The following is an 18999-nucleotide window of genomic DNA, read 5'->3' on the forward strand; positions in this document are numbered from 1 at the left end:
CTTCAGAGGAGGAGGTGAAACATTTCGTAACAACGTGGCTGAGCAAGCAAGGACAGGAGTTTTACGAGAAGGGAATCTTCAAGCTCATTCCACGATGCGACAAGAGCCTCAACCGATATGAAGCTATATCGGTAAACAACCTAATGTGTGTACCATCTGTTGGCTGTATTGGTTATACGACATAATATATACACGTTTCAGTGCAGACATGTAACATTACTTTCTGATCACTCCTCGTACAATATTACTACTTTTCAGCAAAAAATTGGCGGAAGATGGAAAATATTCTAATCAATTGACCTTATTAACCTGAACAAAATTATGCGTGTAACTTTAAATCTCATGCATGGTTTTCGAAGGAATTGACAAAAACGAATTCGTTCGAAAACCTTTTTAAAAAATCATGCTATATGAGAATCATTTCACGCTTTGAACTGATACTGATTCTGAAATACGCTTTCATTAAGCACTTCAATACGACACTAGCAAAATGAAAGTACATAATGTCCACGAAATTACATTTCATTCAGTTCATCTTAAGTTTGTTGCATTGCGAGAGCCTTATAGTAACCTAAACATTACCAAACTCTCTTCTATACTTGTGAAAGTAGAGTTTTATCACTTTATTTAAACATGATATTTTTAGGCGTGAGTAAAAGATGCAAGCCTCACTGTGTAATTAATTTAATGATTCTGATTGTTTGTTGTTATGTAGTGTCTGTGAATTGTTTAAGTAATGTGACATGCACTACAATTAACAAAGCTCAATTAAGCACATACTTGCTTATTTTCGACTAACTTGGTCACTTAAAGCACAATCTCAGTGCAAGTGTTTGATGTAGAAAAAATCCACACAGAACTCTGCTGTTCCGTAGAAAGTGTCACTTTTCTTAATTTTATCAGATAGTGTACTGATGAAGATGTTCGGAGTTTGAAGTTAAGACATAATTCAAGTTTCAGAGCTACATCTAGACAACGATCAGTGTAAAACAACCAGTGAATCATTTTTCCACTAGTTGCCCTTGTTCAAAATTATGAAGCTTTTTTGGTTCAGCCGGAATCAATTTTATGACTTCATATCTTAAAATCATGTTTATTGAAACGAACTTCCACTTATAAATAGTAATACAAAACCACAGTATACACCAATTCTGAACGGTAAATCGTTCATTTCTTTTACAAAGCATGATATCGTAACACCTTTTTTCTTTCTTCACATACGATCAGAACGAACGGAAGTCCACTCAATTAGCAATGAAAGAGTTAAACTAGAAATTGTACCAGAGTAAATTGAATTCAATGCATCTTCCCTCAATAATGGAAAATGTTCTTAGATAGGTAACATAGTTCTCACCGACAATCTTATGTACTTATGATGAGAAGGAAGCAAAGCCCACTTAATTAGCAATAGAGGAAACGAAGTGGAAACCTCTTGCTCCAGAGAAAGTTGTTTTCAATGTATCATCATTCACATTATAACATCACTAGCGAAAATCCTCTGTGAGACAGGTAACATGGTTCCCTAAGTAGTTTGTGGGAAATCACTATCTCATAAACAATACACTTTACTAAGTGAAGTATAAATTCAATGTCACAAGCATGGAACTGATATCGTGGTAACTAAGCACTATGAGCACACTTAAAAGAGAGTGCAGCATGTCTGAGGTCTGAAGTGATTACATACATGTACTCATGAACTTTTATTCTTAATTAATGACTTTACAGACTAAGTGTTAAAGAAAAGTGCAAATGTTATTTTCTTTTGAAATAATAAATAAAGTATAAAAGTGAAATATACATTTGTAATGAATTTCATTGCAGCTTGTTACTAAATTCGTAAAGAATGTAATGGAACATCTCCCCTCTCTTATTCCTCGTAAACTACCCAAGAGTTGTCACCTTCCCATGTCATTTTTGATTTTGAATTTCAATATAGCAGAGGCTAAATCAACCTTTCTTTTCTTCTTAATATGTAATTTACGCAAGTAGAAAATTGAATAATTGGTCGGTTTAGAGTATAGTGTTCTCTTGAGAACCAAATGGGTCAGCCCAAGGTCGTCGATATTGAGAATTGAAAAAGACCAGGTCCCCACAAAGTCTCTTGCATCCAAAGGAGTGTGCTAAGTAAATGAAACACATTTTTTCCCTCAAACTTATTCGGAAATCCATACCTCTGGGAAATCAATACCTAGTCCAGGGTTCGATTCGATATGAGAAAAACAGTTTGGCAAATATTTCGCTATGTTTGTTCTATTGTAAGGCTCTATTAGAGTGTTTTGCAATTTAAATATATTAATTTGATTCAAATTCCACGTTAAACTGTAGGTTCAAGCATCAATGTTTGCTAAACTATTATGTCAACAATTAGCGGACCTTAGAAGTTAATTCCTGGTGACCTCATACGCTATGTCCGGCCAAACGGTTCTTCACATTCATAAGCGTTATGTCTGGCTACACAGATGAAGATCAAGACTTCGTGGTTTCGCTACAAAATGAAATCAAGTTATGGCTGGCCAACTGGTTCATCACACAAACGGACTAGATTTTAGAGTAAAAAACTTAACTCTGAAGAGTTCTCAAGACGATTTAAATATTAAGCAGCAAAATATGTTTCCTTCCATATAAAAATCGATAAAGCTTTAGGCCTCGCCAACTGACTATGGTTTTGCAAACGGTTCGTTAGTTAAGACTGACTAGACAGCTTGTCTTACCATCAGATCTCGTGATTAAAAAAAGAACTTAATTTTAAGCAATATCAATGTCACGTTACGAAATAAATGACAAGCTATGGCTAGCCAAACGGTTCATTACATAAATGATGAGAGAGTTCCTGACAACTGTCGTGACGTAACAACACATGAATACGTGTACATGATCTTGTTTCATCCAGATATGATACATACAGTTCTCACATCAATATTTTGGAATGTCATCATCTGATTAAATCAATATATTTCCGTAAAAAGCTTTATTGGTTATTATCACATTCCTATCCTCGTAGACAATATTTATTGAACCACGACATCATACCGTTGACTTGATATCTTAAATAAAAAATATGCTTCATTGATACAAAAACAAGACATCGAAAGGTGATTCATAATCAACATCATCATAGGTATTCTGCCTTTATTGGCAGGTCACTTGCTGAGAAGCTACCATGCTCCACGGTCCTCCGCTAACTTCTTCGTCTTCGCGTATGATCTATCTGTTTTATATCATCCATTAATTGTAGTCTCCTTCGCCCCCTCCCTCTCTTTCCCTCTAGGGCGTCCCTCATGATAAAATAATATAAAATTTTCATTTTTGCAAATCTATATACAAACTTTATTTTAACAATGCAATTAACAATTTTAACAATTATTCATCATACCATCCAAAAATGTAATACTCATCGATATGTATTGTGATATTTTCATTATATTTATCAACAACAACAATGTTTTATGTATTGATGAATCTTCTACGTAATGCTAAACTTTAAAGGTACATCGCTACACTTTAATATTACCATCTGAGTGTTGATGTAATAAGATTCAATGAATGAACTTACATCATTCAGACATTGTACCCTTCGTAACAACACTTTCACAAAACAAAAATGTGACACAATGAACAGAAATGTGTGATATATCTCAATGATCCAATTTACACTGTCTAAAACCTGATGATTTTATAAAAATGATTAATTTGTAAATTTATGTTCCTTTCTAATACAGTACCTATACGTTTATAAAATGAACCTATTATGAAAACTGCCCCCACAGATATTCGAACTTGGACATCTCAAAAGCTATCACCCGAATCAAACACATTGGACTTCCATTGTGTTCATATCAAGGGACCTTACTATTAGTATCAATCTAGATTCCCACACATATTTGTTAAATTCGAAAATGTCTTGACTTTATCACCTCCCAAAATTAATTTCTGACAATTTTGTATCCACAAAGGGGAACAAGGTGAACCGAATATATTTTATCATGGTCCTCCACCATCGCAAATTCTAAATTTATATGAGATGGGGCTACGCACTCTTTCCGAAAATTTATAAGGGTGCAATAATGTACTCATGTCGTACAGATATTCCTATACTCATCCATAACATAATAACCCTTCATTAAACAGGAAGCTCCATTAGGTCAATAACCTTCTAGATTTATATTTAAGGCAAGCTTTATCCATAAACGGAAACAAGAGGGATCACCCAAACTTACAGAGGTACATGTTATGATCCTATACAACCATATCATTTAAAAAAGAAATAGGAATTTTCAAAATTCACCAAATGTTGTTATGTACACCTCCGGGATTTGAACGGTGAGAGTTAATGTACTCATGTCGTATAAAAAACAATATAGCCATATACTCATCCATATAACAATATAACATAATACACTGCTCTACAGAACCTAAGCAACCCGAGAGAACGTGGATAAGTGACCTTTTGGGGCAAATTAAACACCAGTAGAAGGGACATACACATACAAAGAGACTCACAGACAAGGAGAGGGCCCGCTAAACCGCTTTCGTAGCACCGTCCCAACCGTGGTAAACAGATTTTGTCATGAAGCGTACAAGACAGCCCAGTTGTGTCCGAAGTACATGCAGTGAGTTGGTGGTTCCTGTGGGACATCAAGCGTAGACACCTTGCAATGGCTGGCAGACGACATTAGAGTGATGTTGCCGCAGGCAAATAATTGGGCGATTGGAACTAAGCCGATCCCGAGTAAACGTGGCACAGTAATTCAATGTGGACAAAAGTGTTGTGTCAGGGCAATGGAGTAGCATCCAAATGGACAAACAGCCAGTAGATGCCATGGAGGAGGTCGTCTGAGGAGGACTTTGGCTACCCATAACTTGTTTCTTGCAATTGCTACTAGACGTGATCGTCAAGCGTCATGCTCTCAACTGGCAAATAATTTGCTCCAAGCGACGGGGCAACGTGTTGGTCGTGGAACTGTTCGTCGGCTGCTCAATACAGCAGGGCTGTATGGCAGGAGGCCTGTGTTGTCTGTGCCATTGAAAGGGGAGCATAAACGTGGGCACTACACATGCTGTCAGAAACATGTTGCATGGTGGGAACACCAGTAGACGTGAGTTATGTTCTCCGATGAGCCTCGATGCAGTCTGTTGCCGGATTCTGGACGCATATTAGTGTGAAGAGAGCCAGGAATACGCTATCACTCAAATTTTATTCCTCAACGGCCGTCCTTCGACGGCGATTCCATGGTGTGGGGTGGGATCATGCTGGATGGGAAAACGGACCTCCATTTTTGTGAAATATGACACTTTAACGGCACAACAGTATCGGGATGAAATTTTCCATACAATGTGCGCAATTTTCGCCTAGCATTTGGTCCGAACTTCCTGTTTATGGATGACAATTCTCGCCTACACCGTGCACATCTCATGTTCTAGTACATGAAGAGCGAAGACATTACACGCATTTGCATGGTGTATACTCGCCGGACTTGAATCCCATCAAGCATGTGTAGGCTGCTCTTGGGCGGTGAATAGAGCAGCGGAATCTATCGCCACCCATCCTTCCTGAACTACGAGCAGTTCCCCTCGAGGAATGGCGCCATCAGTCGGAAGTCTTTATCAACATCCTGATTTGCAGCATGAAGGCTACACGCCGTGCTTGTGTATTTGTTTGTGGTTGTCACACTCCATATTGACTGTCTATGCCTTCTCACAGTACAATTTTACATGTCGATCTATCGTCTTTCTGAACTTTGTGGCCACCCTGTACATCTTAACTGTACTATTGTCCCCTCATCCGTCTTGTACTGTGCATCTATACTGCCTAGCTGTTGATTATAGTTATTGCAGTGATAATGTCGTTTTATTTTCTAATACTTCCTTCGAGATGCTTAATTTTTGTGGAGGAGTGTAAATCTTCATTAAAGAGGTTATATGAGGTCAGAAAGCTTCCAAATTTGTATTTTTTTGACAATTTTATAGCCATGAAGGAGAACGAGATTAATCACAACCTATGTTCTATGCTGCCATACCATTTTTGTTTTCAAATTTGGCAATTTCCAAAATTTAAGAGTGATTTAAATATAAAACACACTCCCGAAATTTTAAGAGATGTGTTAATATATCCCATATCCTAGATCCCTATTCTCACCCATAAGTAATAAATCATCATTATAGAGGACGATGTTTAAAGTTAATATTCCTTCAAATTTATTTATTTATTTATATTTTTATTTATTTTGCTTTTTTACTCATAAAATGGAAAGAGATGAATCACTAAACTTACAAAGATACATACTATAGTCCTATACTACCGTTTAAGGGTAAGACCGATACATACCTCCCGAAATTTTAGAAAGGCTCGTTAATGTACCCCTTTTCCAATGAAGGAGAATGGGGCATTCAGAACGTAATAAACCATTATTCAAAAGAAGGATACCCGAGGTCAAAATCCTTCCATTTTGACAATTTTATACTCATGAAAAGGAAGTAGATGGGTCAAGGGGTACACACATAATTCTATACTACCATACCGTGAAAATTTCCAAATTTAAGAGTGAGTCTATACAACCATCTCCAGGAGAGGTGTTAATATACTCTTGCTCTGGACTCCTGTACATATTCATGTAAACATATAGTATAAGGTAATAATACCTCATAGAAAAGGATAAAAGGTCACAAACACCACATTTTGAAATGTTTGTAATGTTATACCTATAATAGGGAATGAGACGGTACTCCAAACTTCTAGAGGTCCTATACGCCCCTCCTAAGGTAGTTCAAGGTAAATTTTGCTTTGGAAGGTGATTCGACATACCTCTGGGTGGTCCTACACACCCTTCGGGGTGGTCTTATATATCTGATGGACCATAGCTCCTGATACTAGGGACCTCACCCCTGAGTTACGGACCCACGGGCATAAAAATCCGATCAACCGACAACACATACTAGTATATTCACGAATGGGAATTGGGCAAATTAAATTTAGAAACATGAAAGAACGTAGTAAGCGTCTGAAGCATGTAGATTGTTCGTTCTCCTGAGTATTCGGCACATTCTAGTAGAATGTCAGGAAAGGTTCAACATTATAGTTGGATCTGTTATGTGAGATTGAAAGCCTTGATAAATGCATTAGTATTATCTGTCTTGCTATGTAGTTGACATTCTTCATAAATTAGAGCCACTTGATTCGTAGCCATTTACACTTTATTATTTTTTTCATAAGCGCTTAAAATTTAGCTTTTGGATATATCCCTATTTCTTTCAATTTATTCAAATGATAAGCGATTTCCCCAATCCCTTGTCTCATTTTCTACGATGATGTTTTATACTCTTTAGCAATTTAATTCTTACAGGCATGACTCAAGCAGGAAATTTCTGATTAATTTTCTTACACGATACACAATTGTCAAAAACATCAATCATTATTCTGTAGAAAGTATCAACAGCTACGTCACCCGTAGAACTGTTAGCCACTATTTCTTAGTTGTTGGATGTCATTTCCCTGCTTAAGTGTTCGAAATTAGCTTTATGGACATTATAATATAATTTAACATATCCAGTTTTAGTAGGAAATATGTTACTGTATTGAAAATAAATTAGCAAAACAAAGCAATTAGCAAATCATCTTCAGTTACTAATGACTGGGGTTCATGTATTATTTCGGTAACATTTATATACTTTTAAGAACTAAATCTTACATTCTGCCAAATTCATGTTTAATATTACTTAGGACTTTCAAGTTATATAAAATCACAAAGTTTTATATTTTCCGAAAAATACTTGTGTAATTAAGAAAATGAACTCCCGTCACCATGGCTAACTTAACAAAACATTTTAATTTTCCTTGCTATTCATAGTGACATTACCTTCTTATATAGATGTATTCACAACAAAATATTACAAAGTTTTGCTTGTGAAGGATAGGTAGACATAGGTAGTGCAAATTAGATCCTGGAATCGTTTCTCACTGCTGCTTTTTTTATTATAAAAATCCTCTATATACAGTATTTTACAGAAATACTACAAGAATGTTACTTCTCTAATATAAGGTCGAAAAAGGTGACTCAAGACTCGAGTAGCGGGATATCCACAGACCTCTGAAGTAAGCTCAGTGGAGTGGATTAGGAATCCCCATTACTCCGAAGCAAGCAGAAAGAAGGTTAAGCGTCACAGAATTCCGAACCAAGCTAAGCAACTGAGGTTACGAATCCCTACAGAGCTCCGAAGCAAGCTAATCGGGAAGAAGGAAAACCTAGAGTTCTAAAGTAAACTAGAGGCTTTGGGTTGTATCTCCTAGAACTCCAGGCAAGATAAAGGAAAGATTAACCAGCAAAGACTGATAGCTGTCATTGAAAACCTCTCGTTTTTATGCGTTCCAGGTGAGGCGGTGGAGCTGTTGTCCCATCATTGTCATGTAACTGGTGGTGTAGCTGTTGTCTCTGTCGTCTGCAGCTGTAGTACTCCATAACAAGGTGCACGCAGTTGTTTATAAATAGGAACACATGTTGGGTGTTCGTAAACACAAGAACGTACAACATTGACTTCAACTTTATTAAATGTTCAACATCAACTTTCAACTTTATGTGTTGTCTAATACATATTCTGTTGACAGAATACTTTCAGCTCATGAACTTCAATATATTTAGTTAGAAAGAAAACTAGAACACAAGAACAAAACACGCATTCGTCCAACACACGCAAGATACATTCGCGAAGTGTTCCCTCAGGATTCGTGTAAAATTGATTCAAATGCAAAGCTCTCCACAGCCCAATGTATGTTGTACTAATTTCAGCGGCCCATGCAGGTGATTTGTATACTTATGGGCCTTCGTACATCATACACTATTATAACGATCGGGCAAAAATTTGCTTTTAGTATCTTTAGATGTAACTGAACGTGAATGTGGACATTTACAAAAGAATTTGGATGAAGTATTGCTTCTCTGACACATGTTACACACCCCGCCGTCATCTTGGATCCGCCATATTGTATTCAACTTTCAATTTTTCAAATAGGAATAGGTACAAATGATACATGAAATTCATGTACAATTTTCTGGAAAATTCACTGCTGTAGTGAATTTTACCATAGCTTGTACAGTTTGGAAGGTATTGCATGTTAAATCCTCCAGGCACTTTGCGAATGGACATTGCACAATAATCTACATTTTTAATATTGGCAGATGAAAACAGTTTCTAACTGGAAAAATACTGTAGGTATAAACACACTCATCACAACATTGGTCTCCTAATGTTATTACATTGCTATGAGGGGTTGTTATCACTTCCATGTTATAGTATAACAAGAATATATTGCATTATGATCAAAATGTCTAATGTAAGTCATTAGGCATCTAGTTTCATTAGAGAGTTTCCTCGGAGTTTTTCTATTTCCACTCACATTCTCATTTCATCACCTTGTTTTATTCGTGCTTTTTCAGAGTTCTCTCATTTCTTCTAATATTCTTATGTTATTACTTCATTTCATTTGTGAGTATTCTAAGCGTTCCCCCACTTCACAAATTTTCATTTCATCACTTCGCTTTGTTAGTGTGTTTTCACTTGGTTTTCCCATTTCTTAGTACATTTTCATTCATCAACTCTTTCCGTTCCTAGGTTTTTTCAGAGGTCTCCCATTTCCACTCAAACTCCTATTTCCTTTCATTTGTGGACTTTCTTGGATTTATCCCGTTTCCTTCCAGATTCTCATTCATTACCTCATTTCATTTGTGGACTTCCTTGAACTTATCCCGTTTCCTCTCAGATTCTCTTTCATCACCTCATTTCATTTGTGGACTTTCTTGGACTTATCACGTTTCCTCTCAGAGTTTCATTCATTACCTCATTTCATTTGTTGACTGTCTTAGACTTATCCCGTTTCCTCTCAGATTCTCATTCATTACCTCATTTCATTTGTGGACTTTCTTGGACTTATCCCATATCTTCTCAGATTCTCATTCATTACCTCATTTCACTTGTGGACTTTCTTGGACTTATCCCGTTTCCTCTCAGAGTCTCATTCATTACCTCATTTCATTTGTGGACTTTATTGGACTTCTCGTTTCCTCTCCGATTCTCATTCATTACCTCATTTCATTTGTGGACTTTCTTGGACTTATCCCGTTTCCCCTCAGATTCTCATTCATTACCTCATTTCATTTGTTCACTTTCTTGGACTTATCCCGTTTCCTCTCAGATTCTCATTCATTACCTCAATTCATTTGTGAACTTTCTTGCACTTATCCCGTTTCCTCTCAGAGTCTTACTCATTACCTCATTTCATTTGTGGACTTTCTTGGATTTATCCCGTTTCCTCTCAGAGTTTCATTCATTACCTCATTTCATTTGTGGACTTTCTTGGACTTCTCGTTTCCTCTCTGATTCTCATTCATTACCTCATTTCATTTGTGGACTTTCTTGGACTTATCCCGTTTCCTCTCAGATTCTCATTCATTGCCTCATTTCATTTGTTGACTTTCTTGGAGTTATCCCATTTCTTCTCAGATTCTCATTCATCACCTCATTTCACTTGTGGACTTTCTTGGATTTATCTCGTTTCCTCTCAGAGTTTCATTCATTACCTCATTTCATTTGTGGACTTTCTTGGACTTATCTCGTTTCCTCTCTGATTCTCATTCATTACATCATTTCATTTGTAAACTTTATTGGACTTATCCCGTTTCCTCTCAGATTCTCATTCATTACCTCATTTCATTTGTGGACTTTCTTGGAGTTATCCCATTTCTTTTCAGATTCTCATTCATTACCTCATTTCATTTGTAGACTTTCATGGACTTATCCCGTTTCCTCTCATAATCTCATTCATTATTCATTTTGTTTCTGGACTTTCTTGGACTTATCCCATTTCTTCTCAGATTCTCATTCATCACCTCATTTCACTTCTGGACTTTCTTGGATTTATCTCGTTTCCTCTCAGAGTCTCATTCATTACTTCATTTCATTTGTGGACTTTCTTGGATTTATCCCATTTCTTCTCAGATTCTCATTCATCACCTCATTTCACTTGTGGACTTTCTTGGACTTATCCCGTTTCCTCTCAGAGTATCATTCGTTACCTCATTTCATTTGTGGACTTTCTTGGACTTCTCGTTTCCTCTCTGATTCTCATTCATTACCTCATTTCATTTGTGGACTTTCTTGGACTTATTCTGTTTCCTCTCAGATACTCATTCATTACCTCATTTCATTTGTGGACTTTCTTGGAGTTATCCCATTTCTTCTCAGATTCTCATTCATCACCTCGTCTCACTTGTGGACTTTCTTGGACTTATCCCGTTTCCTCTCAGAGTCTTACTCATTACCTCATTTCATTTGTGGACTTTCTTGGATTTATCCCGTTTCCTCTCAGAGTTTCATTCATTACCTCATTTCATTTGTGGACTTTCTTGGACTTATCCTGTTTCCTCGCAGATTCTCATTCATTACCTCATTTCATTTGTGGACTTTCTTGGACTTATCTCGTTTCCTTTCAGATTCTCATTCATTACCTCATTTCATTTGTGGACTTTCTTGGATTTATCTCGTTTCCTCTCAGAGTCTCATTCATTACCTCATTTCATTTGTGGACTTTCTTGGACTTCTCGTTTCCTCTCTGATTCTCATTCATTACCTCATTTCATTTGTCGACTTTCTTGGACTAATTCCGTTTCCTCTCAGATTCTCATTCATTACCTCATTCATTTGTGGACTTTCTTGGACTTATCCCATTTCTTCTCAGATTCTCATTCATCACCTCATTTCACTTGTGGACTTTCTTGGACTTATCCCGTTTCCTCTCTGATTCTCATTCATCGCCGCATTTCATTTGTATGTTTTCTCGGAGTTCTTCAGTTTCCACTCATATTCTTATTTCACACCTTCATGATAAATGATGATTTACGTTTAGCGTCCCTTTCAGCAGCAAGGCTATATAAGACGTGGACCTACTGATTAACGTGAATTGGAACCACATAAGCTCCGGTCCCGATTCCAAACTGGATCTACCACGACAAAGGCGCGTACACTAACCACTTAGTCACTTTAGCTTTCCCACTTTCATTCGACACCCGTCTCCTTTAGCTTACTGGAAATAGTTGTAAGACGTAGAACTTAAAGATACTTTTTCAAAACAAACATTGCCATTATATTTACATTACTCTCTTTGTAGCAGAGTATTCTTACACATGATATACATATTTAGAACCCATTTCAGCATAAAAATTGCGAAACGCGATCATTAGATGTAACATAAAAACATATAGTTCGTAGTAAAGATTTTCAAGAACAATTTGAATCTTGAATTTTTGCACTACTGAAAGTTGTGTTTTTATTTTCCGTTTATCTTTGTTGAATTTATGTAGGTTTGTTCATCGTATCTTTGTCTTTGCAGTCACTTGTACAAGTGTTCGTTTGATGGAAAATTTTCATCACAAAGACAAACCACTCAGATGTATAACGGACTATAATAATGACATTCTGGGAAATTTTAAACAAAAAAATAAGTAAGAATTTCAGGGAATGGGTTCACTGAATTCTTTGATCAGAGTTGTATGATGTAGGTTTTTTATGACAATAAATCATCTTTCTGAAATACTTAATTAGACAAAAATGAAATGAAATCTTAAAGTTTTACGTCCCACGGTTATGCCGGTTAGGTTAAAGGAGACGGTGATGATGAGAAATGAATGAAATTGCGGAATGAAGAAAATGGGAGGAAACGGGAGAACCCCGAAAAAACCCACGAGCACGATGTTTGTCCACCACAAAGTCCCCACGGCGCAAGCTGGGATCGAACCAGGGACCCCAAGCACCGAAGGTGAACGCTCTACCACTGAGCCACCGCGCTCTCAATACTTAATTAGGAAAGTATTTACGTTAAAGAAAACCTTTTTTATCAAAGAAAAACTTGACATCTGATACACAAGTATTTGATATAATTTTTGCTCATGAGATATTTAAGATTGACGATTCTAAATTCCATTATTTGGTACAAATGGACCATCTTTTCTAGTTTATTTAGCGGGTAGTTATAGCGCCTTTTGTGCACAGCGTTCCAGGTTGATTCACGGTGGAAAAACGTCTAATTTGAATGCATTACAATGGTTCGTATTTTACTGTAGTAGCTTGTTCTACCTCGTCTGTTTCTCTTAATGGTGCAATTCCATTTGTACAGATTTTCTGAAAATTCAAACATTTTAAAGCATGAGCATAGGAAATTAGCTATCTGACATTTGAACAGAAATGAAAACATAATAGAACATGTAAATAGTTTTCGATACAGCGGTGGTAGTAATGATATGAAGTGAGAACGGGAAATGAAAGCAAGTAAAGAAATGGCGAAAATTGCGTTTAGGAAGAAGAAAATATTATTTTGTGGAACTCTAAATAAAGATTTGAGAGAAAGACTTGTAATATGCTTCGTGTGGGGTATTGTGCTGTGTGGATCAGAAACATGGACAATACACCAAAATGATGAAAAGCGACTGGAAGCTTTTGAAATGTAAGTGTAAAGAAGAATGGAGAGAAATAGTTGGACAAATAAGAGGGTATTAAAAATGCTGGGGGAAAAAGAATAGTTTTAGATATTACTAAGAATAGGAAAAGTAATTGGTTGGGAAATTGGCTAAGAAGAAACTTTATCATGAAGGACGTGCTAGAGGGTATTGTGGAAGGAAAAAGAGTGAGGGATCAGAATAGAAAAGTCATAGAGAAGACGAAGAGGTTAGCGGAAGACTGTGAAGGATGGAAGCTTCTTAGTTGAGGCAAGTAAACTGTCAATAATAGCAGAATACCTATGATGATGATGATGATGATGATGACTTTCCTAAGTGTGTTCCATGGTGAATTTCCTAGAAGTTATTCTACTTTGATATAATATTGTCTTATTTCCTTTGAGACTCCTATTATTTCCCCTAGTTGGAATTTAAATGGATAAAAATTGGAAGTATCTCCCCAACGCCCTCTCCATTTAAAAGCAAATTCAGAGAAAAACTTAATTTAAAAATTCCTACTACTAGACTAGTAAATTATGATGTATACAAGTATTGGATTTGTATTTGGACTTAGATTTTCAAACTATCATATGCTTAAGTATGATGCGGCTCATAGAGGGACCCTTTCAGCCCACCTTTTCACATATATAGAAACAGAAGCAATAATAATAATAATAATAATAATAATAATAATAATAATAATAATAATAATAATAATAATAATAATAATAATAATAATAATAATAATAATAATAATCTGAGATATTATTTACGTCGGTTTCATTTCCTGTAATTCGATCTCACCTACACATTCCATTTCTCTGCGATTTCCAGTTTTAATGTCGATTGAGTTTCATATAAGTATATTCCATCTACTCATTTCATTTCTCTGCAATTTCCAGTTTTATTGTCTATTCATTTTCATGTAACTAGATCCCATCTACTCATTGTATTCCTCTGCGATTTCCAGTTTTAATGTCGACGAGTTTCATGTAAGTAGATTCCATCTATTCATTCCATTTCTCTACTATTTCCAGTTTTAATGTCTATTCATTTTCATGTAACTAGATCCCATCTACTCATTTTATTCCTCTGCGATTTCCAGTTTTATTGTCGACGAGTTTCATGTAAGTAGATTCAATCTATTCATTCCATTTCTCTACTATTTCCAGTTTTAATGTCGATTGAATTTCATTTAAGTAGATCTTATCTACTCATTTCATTCTCTAAAATTTTCAGTTTTAATGTCGATTGAGTTTCATGTAAGTAAATCCCGCCTACTCATTTCGTTCGTCTACGATTTAAAGTTTTAATGTTTAATTTCTATAGATTGGAAGGTTATCGTGATTCCACAATCCAAAGCAAAACTCACTGGTTTGAACAGCAAAAGTTCTTTCAAAACTAATTATCTCTGCTTCTTATTGTACTTATCAGAAGAGATCAGAACCTTGACTATGGAAAAATTCAACAATTTAACCCGTTAAGTTGGACACCTCTCTACGTTTCTGGCCTGTTTAACTTGACCTCATTCTTATCTAACCTGAGTTTTTCCATAAAATATGTATTATCTATTACCCTATAAAAGCTTACGCGACAGGAGACTGAACAAGAGACCACGTCACATCAGAAATAACCACTCTATCACAGACTACCGTGCCCCTTCTAGAACTAAACATCTCAATTGAGGAAGATTTTTTTTTTTTATTTAATTCAATCTGTGAATTAGTGATGCTTTGCAAAGTAAAAGCGAGCGCTCTTCTCTGTTCCCTGTCATAAACTTCAACTCCAAACTACAGGAGATAGTCTCTAATACCAAACAAAACGCATGAGCTATAACTAAAATCACGCATTTGTGCACTTGCGTGATCTCTTTTTATATTTTCGTGTAAAGAATCATTAGTCAACTTTTATTACTGCAGTTTCAAATACCCAATGTGTATATTTGTTCATCAGTAGCCAATGAAGTGAAAAGAGACGTTGCATGTATTCTTATACAATGAATATATTGAAATATTCCGTTTCTGTTTCTATCGCTATTTTCGAGCACGCTTTCTATAATATTCTTAATAAAGACAAAGTCTTCTAAATTAATGCCCTTAAAGCTTTATTTTTATTTCCCTGGCATTCACCAACGTTTCCTGGTTATCTTTTCTTTGCTACTAGACAATGTTAGTTGCTTTTCTTAACATCTGCATTTCCAAACAGTCCAGACAATTTTTCTTACTCTTTCCTAACCCTTAACCCCCGACATGAAGTCCGACGGCTCCGCGAGTAATATAATACCTATATATGTCCTTTACGTCTTTTTTTTTTTTTTTTTTTTTTTTTGAGTAGCTCAACGCCCTTCTCAGTACCATCTAGTCAGTTGAGTTTGAACGCTTTCTAAGGCGGGCGTGCTTAAAGTTTATTTCAGTGCTGCGTTTACGCGGAGTCCGTGGGACTCCATGTCGGGATTTATGTAACAATTCTGTCCCATACCTGATTTACTATTTCCAGCTGTGAAGGTGGATTTAAATTGTAATATCTGTCGAAATTGAAAAGTTTCGTTACAATCCAAGTTGAAAATGTCTCAGCGTCCACAGTTAAGGCTTCTGAACTAAAATTTGCGGAGAAAGTCACAGGAATAATGAACGGTGTGGGTAGGATTTGTCTTAGGTATTATTTTCGAATGTAGATGATGATAAGGTCGACAGTCAAAGTGATCATGAAAGCAAGTAGGAGATACCACAAAATGACGGTGACATTTCATCTGATAAAGCTAAATGTACTACTGATGCATTTTATTACGGACGAAACAGAGAAGGGGTATAGTGCAAATACGTTGGGGTTGATGTTTGTGCTCTGCAGGTGTGTAAACTATTGTGTGTGTTAAAGAGATTGTGGTTTGAGTGTATTCTGATATCCTTTTCTAACAAGGTAAAACAGCATTTTGTGTTAGAAACAGTAAATAAACTTTGTAGCTATGAAAAATGCAACCACTGTGATATGGTCACATTGGTATCCTAGTTGATTTTTTGATGTAGTGTGTACCCTTTGTTTTATAACTCAATTATGTAATAATACATTATAATATAAAGCTTTAAAAATAATCAAAGGAAATAAAATTTTAAAAACAGTAATTTTTACGTACAAAAATATATATAGATTATATTTCGGAGTTCGTGGGACTCCACGTTGGAGTTTACGTGAAAAATGCTGACATCGGGGGTTAAGGGTGTTCAAGGTTTTGTTTGCAAAAATTGAATGTACTACTGGGAAGGATCATGCTTACTTTTCTGTATTCTTTCTTCAATGAAACAGGAAATACTCATTCTTAATATCTAAAACTGTCAGTGTCAATTGCTCAAAGTCTAACATTAGATGATAGACTCCTTGCATTCCGAGTAGCGGTACAAAACAACAGTAAGATGCAAGACTCAATGAGGTAACGACACAAAAAGTAAAAGATGGCGTTGCAGGCGTACAAGTAATTATGGATTCACTAGTAATACACTTGAAAAATTAGCGACTCAATCATATAAACTATCCTTTCCGTGTCATCATTGATTTCGTCCACTTCAGGCTTACTAATTTGCTTCTTATGTCAAAGTGGTTACGGTGGATCAGTGGTAGAATGCCCACCTTTATACGAGTCGTTCCTGTTCATTTTCTTGCTTAACCTCCCACGCTTATGCACTGATTCTAAGGGAGATGAAGATGATAAGATGGGTAATAACGGTGAAAAGACAAAAGTGGGAGGAAACGGGAGAGCGCACAGTAAACCCTAAAACAGGAGTATGTTTGTCAACCACAATGTCTAGTTGGAAGAAGCTGGGATCGAAGCAGGATCTCCAAACGATAAAGGTGAGCCATCGTGGCCTATATTCCCTGTTTCGATCACAGATCATTATGATGAACATCATGCTCCTCTCGATACTTTTCCCGTTTCTTTGAACATTCTATTTCATAACTATTTAATTTCGTTAATGATCTGCATCCTTTAGCCAAACGAGGGACTGTGGGACCTAAAATAGAGATTAGTCTTTTCGTCCTCTTTCTCTCTCTCTCTCTCTCTCTGTCACCTCTTATTAAAAATGGAAGAATCAAACTGATATGAAAGGCCATCAAGGAGGAAACTTTCTCCTAAATCTGCTTCTTCATTCGTCCTTGTTTTTTCAATTAAAATTTTAAGTGTCTGGCAGCAAAAGCTACCTTGATCTTGTAATCTGTGCTTTTTTGCCCTTTTTTTTTTATAACAAACATTGCTTTCACCGTTTGTGTTTTCGCCACGCCTGAAAAGGGAGGAGGTATTACAAGATGAAGACCTAGGAGACAAGTGAGTGTTGCTCTAAAATAGCTATTCTCAACTCTTGAAATAATTGAAGTGTTGTGTATTGATTTCTACAGGGATGAAGAACATTTTTCTTCCCTCTAAAAGATTCGTGTTTCCCATCATTTCTTGCAATACTTGCCTTCACTATGCGCTCTACTCTTTTTTCACCTCCACCACGGTTTTTAGTCCCAACATCCGCATCACATAACAAACATTTTTCAACCATTTTCTTCCTCTTTTAGCTGCAAGTAATAGTGCAACGCATGAATACTGGGCATATATGGCACAGGCTACGACAGCAGCTTTAGGAAAGCTAACTAACCTTTTTAGAATTTATGGTAACTTTTGTTACTATAGCTAGTATTGTTTTCGACCGCATATTTAGGTCCTATAACAAGCATTTAAGCTCTTTTTCCATTGGTCAAGTCAATCATGGACCAAAGAACACCCCCAAATGCGTTTTCGAACGGCAGCGCCAAGTGGGGGCGTCGGGTCGTGATATTTTTTTTCTTAAGACCTATTACAGAAATTTTTCACTCTTGGTTTTAAAAATATCGGATTGAAATTTTGCATACTGTTTGTGTGCAGCTTTGAGTATTTCTAAATTTTTTTGAGATCCTTTCGTGAACTCGCGACCCGGACTCGAGGGGCGCAACTATTTCGAAGGGGTGATTTTACTAAGAAAAATTTCGGTTTTTCCCTAATTTCCTGTTTCAGGTGTATGATACAGACATGTCAGTAGGGAGTCTTATGCTAAAGAAAATGTCATTTGAACCGTGACCCTAGGCCAAATGACGTAATGACGCAATAGATTTTTAGAATTGTGAAAAAAAAAAACAGATATGAGTCATGATCGTACGATAAATAGTAACGAAGCAGTAGTTGTTTGACTGAAAATCTGAAATTTCCTGAAAAAGTGGAAACCCTAAAAGGCTAAGATGTGAAATGCGAAGTAGAAGTCATTCGTACAAAGTTTTTCCATGCCCATGCCGTCCTGCAGTATATTTGTGCAGTAAGGTGTCTATTTGCTTTTTATTTTGTTGTATAGGCATGTCATTTTCTTTTCTGAAGGTTACCACAAACACTTTTAGTTACAATAAGATCTTCTTAATATGTACATTTTATACCACTTTACCTTCTAAAATGTTGATTCTATGAAATTAAAAAAAATGGACTATTTTCGTATAATCAAGTTTATTGCTTTTACTT

Source organism: Thermobia domestica, chromosome 10, assembly GCF_964235325.1.
Source record: "Thermobia domestica chromosome 10, izTheDome1.hap1.1, whole genome shotgun sequence".
In the NCBI taxonomy this organism is placed as follows: Eukaryota; Metazoa; Arthropoda; class Insecta; order Zygentoma; family Lepismatidae; genus Thermobia; species Thermobia domestica.